Source organism: Brienomyrus brachyistius, chromosome 21, assembly GCF_023856365.1.
Source record: "Brienomyrus brachyistius isolate T26 chromosome 21, BBRACH_0.4, whole genome shotgun sequence".
Taxonomy (NCBI): Eukaryota; Metazoa; Chordata; class Actinopteri; order Osteoglossiformes; family Mormyridae; genus Brienomyrus; species Brienomyrus brachyistius.
The window spans coordinates 9,986,980-10,001,534 of NC_064553.1; the positions used below are offsets into that span (position 1 = coordinate 9,986,980).

Below are 14,555 nucleotides of genomic sequence, written 5' to 3' on the forward strand. Positions count from 1 at the left end.
CTGATCATATATTAGTCATTACTATAAATATTACAGTCAACATTAAATTATTCATGAAGCATATTCATCAACATTCTCCATTGGTTGCTAAATTCAATCCAATCTATGTCTATTTAGCTTGTTCCCCAAACTGACTGTAAACCTGGTGAGCAGATGCTCATGCCATGATTTTGAGCCAATCCTTCAGCTCTGACTTAAGCGTAGCCTGGGGCCCCCGATTCTGGTGCTGATCTGACATTTGGGGTCAATGCAAACCCCCCCCCCCCCCACCCCCCCACTGCTGTTCTTACACATAAAAAGTGCATGAATACCAAGAGTACCCAGTAGCCTCCTACGGAGAGATAAAATCAGCTGTAGGTGAAATAAAAAAGACAAGGTAGATAGAAATGCAATAAATATAAATAATGATGTTTTTCAAGGATTTTGGAGGATATACATACTTAGGCGAGGAAGAAACGCGCACCGAATATTGATTCCACTGATTGAGTTGCTGGTAAAGTCTGAGCTTCCCAGCAGTCAAAGAAAATGTTTAAAGCTATTTTTTTCTGGTAGTCCGTGTATATTTACTTAGAAAAAATAGAATTTAACACTAGAATATGTGCAAATGAATAGTGACACAATAGAAAAAAATAGAAGAATTTCATCTGTTCTCCAAAATGTTACTGCTGTGTTGTTGGATGGCAAGAAGAACAGGCTTCTGTTCCCAGACCTTCTCCTCAGGGGCACCCCAGCCGTTCCATGTATTTGTTACATTTCACTACCAGCTCACATAATTTTTCAGCGTAATTAAATCAATTGATGATGTACTGATTAGCCAAACATGGTATGCTACTGGTCAAGTCAAGAAATAAACGGTCATATTGGATGGTTAGTGCAAAAATACTGAGGTGAGTTTAGGAAAGGTCTTGAAATGCCTAAGCTGACACACTTTCACCAATATAATATATTTCCCAGCAACATGAAAATCATATAAATATAATTTAAAAATCTGCCTGAGACTTTTACACGATACATGTATGTGAAACAAGGTATCGCAGTTTTGGGAGAAAATGCTTCTCCGAATCACCCTTTCTGTTTCCCTCATCATCCCTGGGCGAGGCTCATCACGCCAACGGTCGTCCTCTGAATCGCTCGTTCGTTCAGATGAGTCCAGTTGTGTTTGTTTTCCTCCTCTTAGCCCTAACTGTCGCAGTTCAGCCGAATGCGCTCATCAGCATTTTCTCAGTGCGGACTGTCATTTCATGCCAAAACAAAAAAAAAAACTGATAGCAAACGGGACTGCAAGAAAAAAAAGAAAATATAATCTGTTTTTTTTCTGCCTTTATAAGCATTCTACTAGATCTGTAAGAAATATAAGAAAATGAAAACATGTTTTTTACGAATACTGCACATGGAACTGACAAGACGGAAATGAAAGTCACTAAGTCAGTCATTTAGGTGATGAAGTTACTTAAAATCAGGACAAAACGATCCAGATGCGAATAAATGGGGAAGGTCGTACATCTGCAAGCGGGCACCTCTTCTTAAAATGCCTCCTTTGAGATGCAGTCACATCACAGCTAACGGCAACTCACAACAGCATGGAATTCTGGGAAGGAGAGCCACCAGAGGCATCAAAACAGCGAAGCCTGTGAAGTGGCTTATGTCATGTCATCCAGCGGTTAGGACGCAGTGAAAGGACAGAGTGGTGAAAAGCGAAAGGGACAGACGTGCCTTTGGGCCCTGGGAATGACAAAGCCGCAGTTCAGGTCTCCCAATTTCGGCCCAATGCGCTGAGGCCGCACGGCATGCTGGGTGCCAAGGCCTGACTGGGCCGTCAAACGAGCCCTCTGTAGATGTGTCTGATGTGAATAACCGGTTGGGTCACCGGTGTGCCGCTCCAGACTGACGGCGTTATTATCATCGCTATTGTTTAGCGAGCTATCACCGGCGGTACTCGGTTAGTGAGAATTATTGCAGCGTTGACAGATCCACTTATGAGGCTCCATTGTGAACTTTCCTCTGCGGTCTGAAGGATGTGCGAAATCACAGAGGTGTTTTGTAAGGACAAAATGGAAACGAGAGAAAGACCCCACTTTGCTGATAAGGATTGTATTGTGGGAGGATGATGGCCATCTTCAAGCCAAAGGCTCAGCGGACGAGATTTCGGATTCCCACTCTCATCGGTAACCTTGTGGAGGTGGGGGACTGGGGGGGGGGGGGACCAGCTGTGCTTTTCTATGCCGAAACTAAAGTCAGCTAGCTTGCTGTGCCTCCCCAGTCACCCGAAAGCTTGCTTAACCGTGTCAGCAAGGGGTCTGAGCAGACGTTGTCATAAAGAGAAGTGAGCCTGAGGAATGCTTGACCTCCTCTGTGATTTTATTGGGCCATAAAACATGTTTGCGTGCCTCTCCCCCCCCCCCCCCAACTCACCAGAGGACACGGTTGTGCTAAAGCAGCATCTCGATAACCTGTGACTCACAAAAACAGCCCTCGGGTCCGCTTTGATCTCTCCGACTCTCTCTCCGTCATCGTTTCGGTCAAGTCCAGTGTAACGTCACCCGGCAAGGTAAACAAACGTGCTTTATCTCCTGTGGGAGCTCATAAATATTTCCTTCATATAACAGGACTTCAAGCAAGTCTTAATTTCCCTGTGTCAGACATATGTGGACTTGCTGCTTTAAGGCACAAGAAAGGTATGCGGAGTGGTTGTATGAAATCTTGTCAGTAACAGATGTCTTAGATAATATTTTTTCTGTAGAATATAACGGTGCGGTGTAAACGATGGCTTCCTCTTTGTTTATTTCTTACGGAAGGAGAGAAGGGACTGTAGGGAAGTCACTCTCCATCATCGACGGAGGTGTAAAGAAACATAACACTGGCACCAGTCCAAACCATTCGCTGGAGGAGTCGGGAACACACTGCCGTCTAGCAGGACGAGATTCTCTGGCGACTTCTGCTTCCTGTTCACCTTCAGCAGTTCCGAAAGCCCAGTGCCCCCCCCCCCCCAAGTGCCCCCCCCCCCCAGCGCTCCCCTCCACACCCACACTCACAGGCACAGACGTGGCTTTTCTTTATCTCTTTCTCTCTTTTACTCCTCGCTCCACCTCTCCCCGCCTCCCACGCTCCTCCGCTTCTCCATCTTCTCTACACTCAAACCCCCGTTCTGCTTGAACCCCACCAGCCACTTCGTTCTGCATCGCCCGCCGTCCCTCTCCCTCCCTGGGCAAGCCCCACAGCCGAAAGCAGCAGCCCCGGTTGGCACCATATTTTTTATCAGAGACGTTGTAGGTCGGGACCCCCGTGCTGACTGAGTCATAAAGGGAGTTCACAAGCAGGGTGACAGGGTCTCCATTCACGCCCACTCTTTCCCCGCCTTTGTCCCCCTCCCTGTCACCCAGAGCAAAGCATCCCTTCTCCAATACCTTCTGAAGCTTCTCTCACACCAGGCAATCTTTGCCTTCCGCCAGTGTTTGTGGCGCCCTAACGACAGCAAAAAGTCAGTTCTTCTATCTGGCAGTCAGGGTAATAGTAAAAAACTGGAAAATAACAAAACAAACATTCTCAGCAGATGCTTTTACAGTCACCGTGACCCAGAACCTACCCTTTAAAGGCAAGGGTTATGAATTAGACACACAAACACGCAAACACATACCGACACATCGAGAAAATTACAGTCACCCAGTTTGCCCTGAAGAGCATGTGATTGGCTCGTGGGCGGATCACATGACGCATGGAATAAGCACACAGAAACACGGCAAGAACGTGCAAATTCCACATGGATTCAAATCTCGTGGAGCGGATATTGAGGCCATCCATGGAGGCCCTGCGCCGCCAGTCTTCTGAAAGGGCGGAGGATCATCCGCATGCTCAGACGAGAGTTTAATTGTGAGCCCATGCTTTGATAAATGTTAATGTTGAAAGGTCACCTCGATTCCATCCAAAGATCCACACAGTGTTAATTACGAGACCCTCCATTTAAAAAAGTGCCGAAGCCAAGGGAGAGGCAGGAGCCGTTACTGGTAGTTGACCTGAATTCACAGGAGTGACCCGGCTCTCGCAGAGAAACACGACGTTCTGTGACCGTAGCGCGAGGTGTGCGGCGAGCTGAAAACCCCGTAAATCACTTCTCGCTTCCCAGAAGGCCGAGCGTGTCTCCAGCTCAGCCCGCTAGTGACATAACAACATCGAGTGTGACGCGGGGTGCCCGTAATTGCCCCATTTTGGCGATCCTCCTGGCCGGAGACAGAAGAAGCCTTATTCCAGCGGCCCACCTGCCACTACAATTATGGGCTGGTGAGTAAGGCCTGCCACCTCAGATAATCCTGACAAAGGTCTCTCTGGAAACACATTTTAATAGCAATTTAAGTGAATTGGTGTAATACTTCAGAATGGGAGGGGAGGTGTTTGAACTCACATGTTGTAGGTCCGGGACACTCCTGGGAATATGGATAATAACCAATTTATATATTCCGTACAGGCAGAAGCAAGTCTTCATTCATTATATTCCATTGTTGGGTCAGATTATTACCTCGTAAAAATATATACCTTATTTTACAGTGTTGATTTACTCCATAGCTGTTGTTTATGGAAATCGCTGATGCTACATTTTGATGATTATTCGTTAAAAAAGTACCTAAAGACGTATGTTTACATTTGCTTTGTTGTAGCTGTGACACTTCATGTTTATTTTAGTGCCGCATTAATAATTTATCAGCATCGGTGGGATTTTTTGCAGCAGGTTTATGCGACTCTGAGGCTAATGGCCGCCACTCTCCGCCATCTACCTTTCGGTCTCCTTACCTGTGGCGATGGGCTGGTTACAGACAACTGGCCGGTAGACGGCCGCCATCACCCCCCGGCCCTCGCCAGAACTCACTCGCTTTGTACCATTGACTGATGGGCCTCCTGAGTCAAAATGAGGTCGGGCAGGGGGGGGCACTGGGTTTTGCTTCTTCTTTTTATTTCCAAATTATATGCTTTTCCATCCATCCATCCATTTTCCATTAACCGCTTATCCTACTGGCGGGGGGTCCGGAGCCTATCCCGGAAGCAATGGGCACGAGGCAGGGAACAACCCAGGACGGGGGGGCCAGCCCATCGCAGGGCACACTCACACACCATACACTCACACATGCACTCCTACGGGCAATTTAGCAACTCCAATTAGCCTCAGCATGTGTTTGGACTGTGGGGGGAAACCGGAGTACCCGGAGGAAACCCCACGACGACATGGGGAGAACATGCAAACTCCACACACATGTAACCCAGGCGGAACCTCGAACCCGGGTCCCAGAGGTGTGAGGCAACAGTGCTAACCACTGCACCACCATGCCGCCCCCTATATGCTTTTTAAACTCAAAAAACTTAAAAAATGTTTTTAGAAGTGACACAAGCCATTTTCTGAGCTTGCCCATTAATTTAAATGGATTTTTATTTAATTTGAGCCATTTCAAGTCAAAATTAAAGCACAATGATGGCGTTTGCTCTGGTGACATACAAAGTGAACACGAAGGTAATACACACGTGTTTAACAAAGGTGACCTTTAACCAAGGAGGACAGAAACACAAAAACGCCTTTATCGCAAATGTTCACATGCAAATAAAAGTCAGTTACATTTCAGAGTTGATCCAGCAAACCGGTGTGGCGGTTTGAAAAATAAATACAGTATCTGGGTGGGCTTGGGAAAACTTGGGAGGTTGTGGAGCAAATGCTACATCTGAACAGGCTTAATGTGCTTCTAATCAGCCGCCCTGTAAACTAACCTTATAAGCACAGTGGTTTTCAGCTCTTGATGCTATCAGCTGCAATGATAAATCCAACGGCAAGCCAAAGTTTGATCTCAGTAACTGCTTTCTTCTTCAAGTCGGTTTTAGTTATACCATATATGTGCAACTTGGTCGTGCCTTCAGTATGCCAAGTAAGATATGTAGGGTACTAGGGTGGGAGTCAGGAGCTGGTTTCTCATGCAAGTGCCCATTTCTTGCAATGCTAAGCAAGGCAAGGACTTAATTTTCTCCAACATGCGTAAACCGAAAGGTCACAGTCAACAAATCTGCAAAACTTGAGTTTCTACAGCGATGCCCTGAAGTTCGCAGTACCATTGTCAAGTCGACTAAACGATGATAACACCAACCTTTTTCAATGCACTGTTAGACGTTGTATGTAGCTGACAGAATAGTGCGAATATGTACAAAATGCAAATAAAAAATCTCGAATCTTGAATCAAGGTTCTAGTGGATATTCACATGGACCTTTGTTGATGTACAGACTTTGCCACTGATATTTAAAGAGACAGAGCATAAAAAATGATAAAACCCATTTGTACCGAATGATGCATCGCTGACATGCGCTTCACTCTTTAGCCTGTCGCAAGTCTCCTCGCTGCCCCTTGCCATTTGACAAATTGATTGCCCTGCTAACAATTACGGCGACGGGAGGGTTAACGTTTGTACTCCATCATTTGACCCACCCCGCTGAAAAAACAAGCATTTTTAATGACCTGTTAACAAAGTTCCTTCCATCCCGGAGTGCAGCAGTTAGCTTTTGACCCTTGACCTCTAGTGGCCTTTCATGAGTGGGTACTCTTAACTGGGGGTGAATGACAGGTTTTTAAAAAGGAAATGTTTTGCTAGGCGGGCCAAATGTGGGGAGGGGGACACCATTTAATGGCATTAATTGCACCCCCTGCCCCCTCGCCTGGTGCACTACTTCTCTTACCCCAGTCCAAGCCCAAATAGTAAATATTTGCAGACAACTCAGCATCATTGCTTTGTAGCTCCTTTGCTTATTTAGCAGGAAAATTGACTTTTTATTCATTGCTGATCCACTTTATCTGCACATATTTCCTCCTGTTGTTCCCAAAATCTGAGAACACAATGACACTGAGACACAGAAATGAGAGTCAGATTCTAATCGTGTTTACCGATAATGATATTATTTCTTCTGTGCCAGTATCTCCAGATAATCATTTACTTTTATCGTGTAGCTTATAGCAAACAGCAGCTAAGCACATAATGTATCTTCTGCATTATTCTGGGTGTTTTGTTTTTTTTTTAAATTCTGTTGCGTTTCATGCAATATTAAGAAAACGTTTCACGAGCCCAGCTGACAGAAGGCAAAGCATTTCGGGCTGGTGGGGGTGTCCAAACAGATGCCTGAAATCAATCATGGGTTCAGACATCATTAAAGTAGCAGACTGGCACTGGCTGTCCTGAAACTTCGCTTAGATTAGACCACGGCTTAATGCACGCCGCTCCACTTTATCCCATATTAAACAAGCTCGGCTAAAAAAAAAAAATCGATCCCGCAGCTTTAAGAGCGTCCATGTAGGAAATATCGTGGCTTTTCTGTCCAACTCGGTCCTTGGGAGTATAACTGCAATTTACCAAGCGATATTAGCATTAAAATAATACCTAAGCGGGAGCTTAAGTGTAATACCCGAGATCTGTTACCAGGTAAGGTTACTCTGACTGCTTGAGCATGTGTGTGGCTGGAATAATGAATTCCTTCCAATGGGGTTTGGAACGACATTGAAGGAATTAAGCCAATAGGTGTAAATATCTAGCACGGGTACCAAAGTGCTGTTGTGGCTGGCATCTGGGAGCCGTTGCATTTGGCCCAGCGGTCTCACCTGAGAGCTATCGCCCCGTAACAGCTCATTTTGAAGTGATAGACTGTTGCCCAGCTCAACCCCCCCCCCCCCCACCCCCCCCCAATCCCCCCAAAGGCCCTGGGTAATAAACGGACCATTTGGCCTCTCTGATGGTAAACATCGGCAGGCTCTGTTAGTTTTAGCAGTCTGTGGCGACGTGACAGACGAAGGTGAGGGGATCCGGGAGGGGGTGGGGCGAGGTGCCGGGGACACACAGGCAGCTACCAGCATGCTTTTATGGAGGGGGGGGGAAGCTTTTAGCTGCATGTGCCTATAGGGACCCCACCATGGATGAATTCACCTCAGTGGTAGATTGTTTTTAATCTGAAAGCAAACTTTTATCATGGGCCATTTGCTTTTAAGTTTGGTTTTATTTTTGGGGGGAGGATTAGAGGAAGAAGAAAAAAAATGAGCTCCCCCCTGTGAGGATTAGTTATCTCTTCTGTAGATACCTCTCTGTGCCAAGAAACATGTACTTTTTAAATCCAATTGCCTGCCTCGTGTTTCTCCTGTCAGGAGCTTTGGATGCGGAGCCCAAGGTATCACTCTGTAAAAAAAAAAAAGAAAAACAATGAACCACTTGCTTTCCTACTATCTCTCCGACTCGCACTTTTAAATCCTCCTTGAAAAATTTGTCATAGATTATGGGCTTTTATGGTTATTACCGATCAGCCGGGTCCATCTGCAGAACGGCATCTCCGGCGGGTCCTCCTGATGAGCGAGATGGTTTATCACGAGGCGCATGGGTGGGGGGGGTGGGGTGGGGGGGCTTCTCGCCTTAAGGCCCCGGAGACGCTCCGCATTTCAAGGCATTAGATATCGTCTGGCAGATTTTCTGATCAAATGCAAGCTTAAAGGAAAAAAAAAAAAAAAACGAGTCTGACTTATATTGTAAAACTATTGCACATCCAAAAATCCACAGTATAGAAGCAACTGTCGACAAAGTTTAGTAGATAAGTTTGACTGTCAGTATAAAAATGACTTCTGGCTAAAAGTTAAACAGCCAATCCTTGTCGTTCTTAACAGACAGTTCAGCTTGACTTGATGTAAAGTCCATACATTTTCTGAAACCGCTCAATCCCAACTGGGGTCGCGGGGGGGGACTGGAGCCTATCCCGGGAACAATGGGGGCAGGTTGAACCAACCCTGGGCAGTCGCCTACACACCGCAGGGCGCCCACACTCACACTACTACAGGGCCAATTTAGACTCACCAATCAACCTAACCTGTACGCTTTTGGACTGTGGGACAAAACCAAGAGCCCCCGGAGAAAACCCACGCGATCACGGGGAGGGGGTGTGAACTCCACACAGAAAGAACCTGCAACCTTCTTCCTGTGAGGCAGCAACGCTATCCACTGCATCACTCATGATCTTAGGTACTTCCTGTATTTCTTATCTGTATAGTATTGTTGAAAGAAAACATGGTAAAGTACATAAGGCTCAAATTTTAAAGTAATTAAGTTGCTTGGTTTTCGCTGTATGTTATTATTTTAAAAAATTACCAAATAAGCTTAACCCTTCAATTAAAATATCTTTTCAGTTTTTGGTGTCTTTAACGTTGTATGTGTATTTAAAACAATGAAAGCTGACCGTCTGTTTGACCGTCTCGTGTTTTCCTTCAAGATCCAGGAACCAGAGACTATTGCCTTTGTTTTATAGTGACTTTTTAGTTGTGAAGTGTCAGTCGCTTACAAATGAAGACCACCCTTTCTGGAATGACGTCCTGAAACAGCGTGCTGCTTGGCCGTCTGTGGTTCACAGGGTGACGCGATGTTTCATGCGATGCTCTCATGCATTCTTCTCATGTGAAGCTTGCGTGAGCTGCGTGCAGGAAACACAGCACGCGGGGCTCAAAGTCGGCCTTCTTCGCCGTTCACCATGCGCTCCATAATCAAAAACTCCACGTCCCGAGGAATTCAGCACATCTGCGGTCCCAGTCTTAGCGTCTCCCCTCTGATCCTCGCCGCCCGATATCAGGTTCTTACTCCGCGGAGCCGTGGGATGGACCTTTGTCAAGTCAATTATCTGCTTAAATCCCCAAAGTGTTGTGAAGTTCTTGTTTATGCCAAAATGGGCTCCATCGCTTCCCGGAAGCCGGCACTGAGGTCTGGGCCTGGAGAGAGTATCGCTCTGATGACCTGGGATGCAATAATCATGCAACTCCCACCAGACGAGGGTGTCAGACCAAATAAATTAATGACGAAACTGCTGGCTAGCGATATGGTGAGGACCTTTGGTAAAACTTATGAAGGTATCTATAATGCATTATAGATGAGCGCATGAAATAAAGTATTATAATAAGCACTGTAATAACTTGTGACTGTCAGTAGAAGATGCTGTAATGCTTTTTAAATTTTTAATACTGACCATTATACTGCATTATAAAGGTATCTATAGTGCATTATCGATGAGAGCTTCATTGGAGCTTATAAAGTGTTATAATCAACACTATAATGCCGTATAACTCTAAATAGAAGATGCTGTAATGCTTTCTTATACTGACCTTTATAATGCATTAAGAAGGTATCTGCAATGCATTATACAAGACAGCTTTAAGTAAAGTTAGGATTTATTTTAAAGTTACAATTTTTTTTTGTTTCCCTGGATCCATGACGGTCTTAGAGAGGAGCGCTGGTGTGCAGGACTCTTTGGAAGCTAAGCTGCCCTGAATTATGAAACCTTTTGTGTGGGAGTGTCTGCTGAAGTGAAAAAGCATGGTGTTCAAGATAGGAAGGAATAGAGCATTAGTGGCCAGCACTTACTGGAAGCTGGGAAGAAAATGGGGGTTCTAATCAAGTATCAATCTGACTAGTTGTTTTTCAAGGAGATGGAGGAGGATATTTACGCGTCATGTGGTGTCTGGTTACGTGTGTCACTACGGTCACCTGGGGCTGCAGGGACGGACCGGCCCGATCTTTTTGTTTGGTTGGTTGCTCTGCAATGAGCTTCCTGTCGATCCTGGAGACACCGAATGGAAATCGTTGACAGACAGATGTCTCCCCCCCCCCCAGCCCCTGCCGCCCCCCACAAACTAGGTCTTGCTTTTATTTGTTATCCTCTTGGATGTCTCCAACCTTTCAGTCCAAATGCTACGAAGGTACTATCTGCTATGTGAAGAAAAGTAGCTTTGAACTGTCATTCTCATTTCTCTTCTCCTTTGGTCGGGACACTCAGACATGCACAGACTCTTGTCAGGAACTGAAATACTTCGCTGAGATTTACTGGAGGGAACTAATGTTTTCAAAAGGATCTTTTAAATGAATCAAGACAGACTGTGGAGGTGCATAAATTATACAATGTTCACATAATTAGCCGAGGAAAATGATACTATATATGATTATTGAGATGTATTGTGGGCCTTAATTAATCCATAACACACCTTGAGTTAATCAGGGCCAGCACTGGCGTATGGGACAGTCCAAAGGAGTCAATCAGAGCAGCGGTGTTTCTCTTGGACGTGGCCCCCAGTCTTGGCAGCACACAGACCCAATTTAGCAGCGCTCTGGCGGACAGGCTGCCAAAGGAGTGTGCTAGCACTGGAGCTAGCCAAGGCTAACTCTGCGAGGCCAATGGTGAGTAATCAGCCCCCACGCCTGCAGAGAAAATATGCTGCTCAAGATACTGGAGAACTGAACGTTTGGATGAAAGTAACGGGGGAAATGAATAGATATTGAGAATTATAATGATGGTCAGAGGTGAATGAAGACCCTATTTGGGATGTTTCCGCTACTTTTTTGCCCCCATGGAAAGTTATTTTTCCAAATCCATTTAGCAATTTATCCTGTGAATGTGAATCCTATGGGAATGTGAATCCCACGTTTCTAGCTGATTTCCACTAGTGGTCACATCCTAGAATTGCTCCGATAATGATCATGCTAAAATTTCAAATGGCTACTGTGTTCATCATTTCTTATCAATGGTTAACTTTGGATCCACGTCATCTTCGTTTCTCCTTTTTTCCTTCTTTTGGAGAATTAAAATCCCATCACTGCATGAGCAGGTTTTCCCTTTTTGTAACACAGGTGATGACAGGGTGCTCGCAATCCTTCTCGTCATCCAAACGGAATCCGGCAAACGTCCGTGCGGAGTCGTGGGAGGGCCTGCTGTTTGTTTGTTTGTCTTTGCACTCTTCTGTGCACCCACAGAAACCGCATACTGCCAGTTGGGCATGACGCGCACCTTCCCCCCCCCCGCGCTTTCGTGCCAACGCTGAGGCCGGTGGAGACGTCGCCTGGGTGCTTTCTCGCGTTTTCGGGCAAGTGGATTCACTTCATTTAGCGTCAATAGAGTCTTCAAAGAGCTGAGGAGACTGCGATGGGTGTCTGACAGGCAAGGCACCTTGCAAGGGGCTGTTTTGAACATTCCTTGGGGCTGGGCTTGGCACACACGCTCCAATCGTGTGTGTGTGTGTGTGTCGGTGTATTTTTTCTGACTTGTGTTAAGCTGTATTTTCAAACGGAAGATGTAAACATTTTGCTCGCATGATCGCATGTTGTAATTTGAGCCCTGAGCAAATGACACAACATTCGATCCGCACCCTTTCATAAGCTGAAGACTAGCGTGTTAAGGATTAGTGAGAAGGCTTGTTTTTTTAACGTTCTTTTTATTTCTATTTTTTTTTATCCAGCCTCCGAGGTTGTCACGCATCTGTAAGCTGAGAAAAGTTTCCTCGGTAATCAATCACCAAAGCCGGCCGTCATTGGTGGGGTTAGCAGAGAGCTAAAGGGTACCCGTGTGGTCAAGGTTACTCTCCTTAACCCTACTATGGCTTCCGGAAGGCTTCCCGCCATTCTTACCGAGCATTCGCTCCATCGCGCACACGCAAGCACATGCCCCCGAGCGTTTTCCGTGGGGAATCCGAGAGCTGATGCTAATAGCTACCAGTTTGTCATCATCAACTTTTTCCTAAGTCAAGATTCTACTTTCTTGAAGCAATTTCGTAGCGACCTGAAGAGAATGATGTTTCTTTCGGTTTGCAGAGGATCTCCGGCATTCCTTTGGGAAACCGTCATTGAGAGTTTGCGAGAAACTTGCTTGCAAGTCACAAGACTCAATATTCCCATTTAGAATTTTACAAATTACCGTGCTTCATGAAGCTGCCTTGTTTTGACAGTCGATCATAAGCCAACACATTGTCATAATAATCCTGAAACTGTAAATTAATTATGCTTTTGTTGATGTACCGGTGTGTGGAGCGGCCTACTTCTGTAAGGCCTTATGCGTTTTTGAGAATAATACACAAACACAAAACTTGCTTTATGACTCTTTAGTCTTTTTATTGCAGCTGTACACACTGCACTTTTCATGGCAAAAGGAACGAAAGAAGACAGAAAGGTGAAGACAAAAGAAAGATGGCACACCTAGACCTTTGAAGTTGACTTACCTGTCAGTCAGCCGGAGTCTGGGCGTGTACGAAGGAAATTTGTTTGTTTCTCTTTCCAGTAGAACACAAACGTGACCCGTCGCTAGATTTTGTCAGTCGCCATGTGCATGATACGTGTGTCTAACTCCATCATCCAGAACCTTCCCAGCTTATAAGTAAGACAAAGCTGATGGAGATGAACATGAACAACAGACATCATGAAAAAGATGGAAAAAAAACCCCCAATACATTACATTCTGCTCTGGGACCATTTATATATTCATAAAATAGCATATAAAACACCATCCTCGCGTGAACAAATTGAAAAATAAGTTAATAAAAAATACAGCTTGCATAATAGTAGATTAGAGTTTGAGTCGATATCTAACACTATAAGCCAGATTGGACAATAATTAAATCCAGAAGGCAAAGGGGAGCTTTACATAGATTCAGGGAAAGTTGTAGTCAAATATGAGGTGTTATGTGCATAAAATTCTGAGTAAATTTTCTGGAAATATCAGTAATTATGGCCACAAAGCATACAAAACGGATCAATGTAAACCCGTTTAAGGCATTAAAAGAGGCGCCAGTTCTTCTCTTTAGCAAATACTTTTTCTGAGATAAATACTCAGAATTATGGAGTTAAGAATATTAACCATTAAAATTGTAAACAATCAGAATATTTCAAATTTTCACGTAATGGCTTTCTGAGAGAGAGAAAAAAATATCCGCAATGAAGAATGAAAAGAAAAACATTTGCATTAATTTTCTGACTTTTTCTATCTTGAGTAATAAAACCTGATGTTAATTTATATATCGGATGTCCAAGTCTCGCCAAGCAGCTCTGGTCTCTTTCAAGTACTGACAAACTTGCACTTTTGCTTTGTGTCGACAACATTCTGCTTAACCAACACACCCCATACACACAGTCAACATCACATATACATCACACATTAGCTGATGATCACATTGATAAACCTTTATGAACTGCTTTGTAGACAACTGTACATAGGAAATGAATTCCTAGATATTTCAAATCTGTATCTTTTCGATAACTAAGGTTCTAGATGGACATTTCACACAACCAGATGCAGTTTGATATTTAATTTTGTGACATCACTGAGCCTTTATGTACGAGCTCATGCTCACAGTGTCACCTTTGAAGGGCACTTGAGAGTGACAGATTCACTTCGGTGACAGAAGTGTCACAACGCGTCACAACATCACTGATAATCTACCAGCTCAGCGCTACCATAAGTGAAACCGGGAATTTTTGTTTTTCCGTTTCTCTCGCCAAGTGTCACGGTGATACAAAGGGAATTTATGTCAAATGCATCACAAAAGAGCCGTAATTTCGGCTGATCTGCTCTGCAACCTTGTACTGGAGGAGCGATTGGACACCAGATGGATGCTGTTATCTAGACTTTTTTTGAAGGGCATCTGAATTTACCTGTAAGATATTTTCACAGCAATACGAATATAAGTGTATAATTAATTAAAAATGATCAAAAAGGAGATCTAGCCAGAAATAACAGTCTGGGCTTCTCAGGAATGAGT

At 44.7% G+C, this 14,555-nt stretch overlaps 1 long non-coding RNA gene across 1 annotated transcript in view; it reads left to right on the forward strand.

The window, feature by feature from the left end:
- Nucleotides 1-12,737, forward strand: part of LOC125717068 (uncharacterized) — a 28,894-nt gene extending 16,157 nt beyond the window's left edge. The window contains exon 5 of the long non-coding RNA XR_007384469.1: nucleotides 11,030-12,737. This is a non-coding gene — a long non-coding RNA (uncharacterized LOC125717068). The remainder of the gene's footprint in view (nucleotides 1-11,029) is intronic.
- Nucleotides 12,738-14,555: the final 1,818 nt, after the last annotated feature.